The sequence below is a fragment of the Malurus melanocephalus genome, unplaced genomic scaffold (assembly GCF_030028575.1).
Source record: "Malurus melanocephalus ecotype Western Australia unplaced genomic scaffold, MMel_1.1 scaffold_484, whole genome shotgun sequence".
Lineage (NCBI taxonomy): Eukaryota > Metazoa > Chordata > Aves > Passeriformes > Maluridae > Malurus > Malurus melanocephalus.
Genome location: NW_026623716.1, coordinates 489,692 through 494,776, shown reverse-complemented (window position 1 = coordinate 494,776; position 5,085 = coordinate 489,692). Strand labels below are relative to the sequence as shown.

Sequence of the window (5,085 nt, the reverse complement as noted above, 5' to 3'; positions counted from 1 at the left end):
TTATCTCATGCTGCTCTTGTTTTGTTACTCTCATGATAACCTCATGTTTAACCGTTCTGTAGGATTTACAAATATTGCATTAAAAACTGGGGAGCTTCAAACTGAGCTTCAGCTACTCCCAAATTTTACAGAATGATGCTGATGGTCACAGAGCAAAATGCCTGAAAGCCTGAAGAAACCACTCATTTTAATTCCAARTTTTGTTTCCAGACTCTCTTTAGTCAAATGCTCAATGAGCAAGAAACAGGGAATGGTCTTTAAGCCTTAAACCTGCCAAATTCTTTCATAAAATCATAAAATAATGGAATTCTTCRATGGTTTGGGTTGGAAGGGACYTTAAAGCTCATCCAGGGACACTTTTCCCTGTCCCAGGGTGYTCCAAGCCCTGTCCAACCTGGTCTGGAACATTCYAGGGATGGGGCAGCCAACTGGGAAACTTCTTCCTCAGTTTCAGCACCTCACCATCCTCACAGTGAGGAATTTCTTCTGAATATTTYAYCTAAACCTGCYCTCTGCCAGTTTAAAGCCATCACTAAAGACAGGACATTGGGATATTCCCAGAAAAAAAACCTCAACTCTCCCAATTCCCTGCAAAGCCACGTGGATTCATTCCCAGATTTTGGTCGCAGAACTGATAAATCAAATTCTAAATCATCCCCCCAACTGCTCCCACCTCCCTGGAATTCACTCACTACCTGTCTGAGAAAATAACACCATGAGTTACTGGGGAAACTCTGGGCTGGCTGAATTTGCTGAGCTGGAGTGAAAACAGCAGCAATGAAAATAAAAAATGGGAGATCTGCTGCAGACAGAGGCAACAGGAGGGCAGCTGCTGAGAGACGCCAGCTCCAGGCTCCCTGACACTCAGACTCATTTCATTTAGGAGCAGAAATAGAAATTTTGGGGTGCAAAGGGAGCACCATGGGGTTTACACTCCATCCTTTGGAGGAATGACAGGATTTGGCACAATCAGAGGAACTGAAGCTGTTTCTGTGGTGGATCACAGGATCCTGGGACAACCCTGGCAGATCCAGGGGCTCCAGTTTCCCTCCCAGCACTGCTTTCCCAAGGGCAGGAAGGCTGGGACCTCAGGGAAATATTAGGAAATTTGATATTAGGAAAAAGTTACAAAGCATTGGAGTGGGCTGCCTGGGGAGGTGGTGGAGTCACCATCCCTGGATGAGTTTAAAAAAAGATTGGATGCCACTTGGTGCTGTGGCTTAGTTGAGGAGGACTTGAAGATCTTGAAGGTCTCTCCTAACCCTGGTGATTCTGGGATTTTGTGATTCTGGGATTCTGTGATTCTGTGTTTCTGTCATTCTGTGATTTTGTGATTCTGTGATTTTGTGATTCTGGGATTCTGTGATTTTGTGATTCTGGGATTTTGGCACAGACCACTGCAGCCATTCCCTGTCCCTGCTGCCACCTCCCATCATCCAGAGAAAATCCCACATTTCAGACCAACTGGAGTGATCCAGTTCACAGGGAAATCACACAAATATGATGGTRTGGGCAGGGAAAGGGCAGAAACAAGGGTTGGGAAAGCTGGGAATGGGAACAACCCTGGGGATCCACCCAAATCCTATTCCAACTCCTGCCCAAATCCCATTCCAGCTCCTGCCCAAATCCCATTCCAGCTCCTGCCCAACACCCAGCCACGTGTCAGGTAATAAATACACACTGAACAAGCTGTTACAAAAGTATTTCATGCCCTAAATATCACCTTTTACCTCCTGGGCTGAACTTTTCTTGCAAGATGAGCTCAAGTTGAAACCTGTAAGCCAGTATTTACTGTCTGGATGCTTAATTGGGAATTAATAACTGCATCAAGGGATGCAAAATGAGCATCAAATATGTATTTAATGCGAGGCAGGCATTGAAATGGAAYATAAAGCTACCAAATGTCTGAAGAGCTAAAATTACAGGAAAGATTTTACAAGAAAATCTTCATTTGAGATTCCAGCAGCACATATTTATGCAGTGAAAGGATTCTGAGAGGCTCTGCACGGGCTTGCATATCAATGGAAATGTACCAAAATAGCTATTCCACAGTAATTATCCTAATGATAATCCACAATTAAAATGCTTTCTAATGGGAGCTGCAATAAAAATGTAATTGGTGATCAGGCCAAGGCGCTGGTGTCTGTGCAGACAGCGATTTCTGTGCCACGASCAGCAGCACAGACAAAAATGTGATTTTTGAATGCAGACAGGAGATTTAGACAGAGGCAGAGCCCAGTTTTGGGGTGAGAGCAGCCCAGAAATGACTCAACATCACAGCTGGGGTGGAAAAACTCAGGAGAGAGACTTTCCTCATTCAGGAGCTGAGGGAATTGGGCTCAGCCCAAAGCTCTGACCTTTACCTGTGCCAGGTAAAACCACAGGAGCCTCAAAAAGGAGGTCAGAAACGTGGATAAAAACATTCCTAAATGTCCAGAGGAAGGAACAAACATGATCAGAGGGATGGAGCACCTCTCCTGTGAGGAAAGGCTGGGGGAGATGGGAAGAGAAGCTTGAAGGGAACCTACAGGAGAACTGGAAAGGGACTCCAAGAGCCTGGAGGGACAGGAGACAGGGAATGGATTCCCCCTGCCATAGGGCAGGGATTACATGGGATATTGGGGAGGAATTCCTGGCTGTGAGGGTGGGGAGGCCCTGGCACAGGGTGCCCAGAGAAGCTGAGGATGCCCCTGGATCCCTGGAATTGTCCAAGGGCAGGTTGGACAGGTCTTGGAGCACCCTGGGACAGTGGGAGATGTCCCAGCCCATGGGATGAGGTGAACTTTAAGGCTCCTTCCAACCCAAACCATTCCATGATTCTGAATTTTCCTGGATGTGTGCAACAACAGCTCTCCCTCCCATTCACCCACAAATTCAACAAAACCAGAGACCAGCTTCTGTGAAAAAAATACACAATATTGCTATTCCAAATAACAATATGTGAGTGTGAACAGCAAAAAGGCATCCTAAAGTGATTTATTTTAGAGCTGATGCTGTACCTTACCCCAAACCAAGGAATTCCAGAATTCTGCACCTGATGGCAAACAAAACCCCCTCCACAGAGCACATTCTGCCCTAAAATCTCCATTTATATCAGGCAGAAACACRAAGTCCTCTCCCTTAAATAACCATCCCTGTGGCACCAACACAGCTCAGAGCTTGTTCCCTGCTCAGGCTGGGGCAGCCGAATCCCTTCTCCAGCCTGGGGGAGGGATTGTCCCTTCCCAAAAAGCTCCCAGGGAATTTCAGAGCTGACAGGAGCAGCTTGCTGCACCAGCTGCCGTGCTACATTTAGATAATAAATGTGTTTAACCACACGGGCAAGAAGCAAAATGATGTCACATCACCACGGACCTGCTCATCCGAGCATCCCTAAAATGAATTTTTTTCCAGGAAACCCTGCAACCATGTTAATRAGGAGCCTGAGCTGCAGCTCTTCATGGAATTAGTGGGGATAATTTGGAATTTCTCTGGACAAGGGCTCTGTTTTCCAGCAGGATCTGCCTAATGATGCAGCAGCTTCTCCTCAAGGGGGTGACCCGAGGGCAGAACATTTCCAATGAGCTCTGGTGGGGTCCAGCCACAGGTTTCCTACTAAAGAACGTGCATTTAAAAGGCAAAGAAAAAAAAAACCCATTGACATAATCTCTCCTTAATTTCTACTTTAAAGTGTGGAAAGTCAAAAAATACCTTTCCTTAATCATCTTATTTTACAAAAGGCATCACTGCGTCCCTAATGGAAAAGAAAAAAAGTAAAAAACCTCCTCAAACATCACACAAAAGCCATGGATGAAGGTGCTAACAAAAAGTGCCAGGAAGGCTCGTGAGAGCTTGGCAGACGTTCCTTCTGAAATCCCTCCCTGGAACATATGGGATGCTCCTCACTGATAAGTTTAAAGTTGTTATTTAAAAAAAAAAAGGAAAAAAAAAAGACGCTTCAATCTAAAATGATGCCTTAATTTGCAAATTTCGTACAGAATGCACAATTTATGCCAATAATTAGCATTTTAAAAGGCTGTGCAATGCTGTCTGGTATTTCTTGAGGATGTAAGTGAGATTTACCGAAGCACATAAAGTCTTGTTTGCCTTTTTGAGAAAATATTTCATGTGCTGGGCTGCCAATTAGAGCAGGACTTATGGAATGAACATCTCTGTGACCTGAGCTGAAGTTAATCCACCCACATAACCCCTGCATCTATGGAAAAAGGAAGAGGGAGAAAGATGAAGCAGAAAAAAWTAATGATTCCAACTTTTATTTCTGGTCACTGTTAAAACAGCAGCTCCTATTGAGGTTATCTGCACTGCCAGTATAATTCCAGCCTAAAAAATGGAAGTTTTAACATTTATTTTAGTGAATAATGTAGAACCAAGGGCTGTGGACTTCTGGCTCTTAAAAAATGTGAATAACAGAGCAGGGAGTGGCAGGAGAATGGGGTGGGGACCAGCAGGTTGGCGCTGTGAGGTGACAAATGACACCCAGGTGACATCAAGAGCTTTACCCTGCCACTCCAGAGGACTCTGGAGTGGAACAGYGAGCYRAGGGGACATGAGAGGCTGATGACARARKKGSMMMRAGCTGTGACCTACAGTGKCAAAGGGAGGGTGACAAAGCTGCCACCACAAACCAGTGATGCCAGCCCTCCTCACGAGGGTTTTTTCAGCTCTGGTGGAACGTGGAGCTGTTTGGRACACACCTATTGTGCAATCCAGGTCTGTAATTAACACCTTCTCAGCCTCCTCTTGCAGCTAATGAGKGATTCCTTAACRCCACCTCCTCCCCCACAAATCYATCAGCAGGACTTKGTCATTTTTCTGAGATTCAAAACCTTCATTTCAGGTGCAGAAAACCACAGATTGGGTTGGGYTGGGTTGGAAGGGGTTTAAGGACCATGAAGTTCCAAACCTTGGCACAAGCAAGGATGGCACTGACTGAAGCAGGGCCACAACCTGGTCTGGAATATTCCCAGGAAAGGAGCARCCAAAGCTCTGGGAAGCATCATTCCCAACAGCCTTCAGCAAAATGCTCTTCCCAAGAGACTCAGTGAAGGGATTTCACAGCTTTTTGATCACATTTTGCTTTCCAGC

The 5,085-nt window shown here is 45.4% G+C and overlaps 1 protein-coding gene across 1 annotated transcript in view; it reads right to left on the bottom strand.

Moving 5' to 3' along the window:
* Positions 1-5,085, bottom strand: part of DDHD1 (DDHD domain containing 1) — a gene marked incomplete at its 3' end in the record, with an annotated part of 41,791 nt that overhangs the window by 22,748 nt on the left and 13,958 nt on the right. The gene's annotated exons all lie outside the window — the stretch shown is intronic.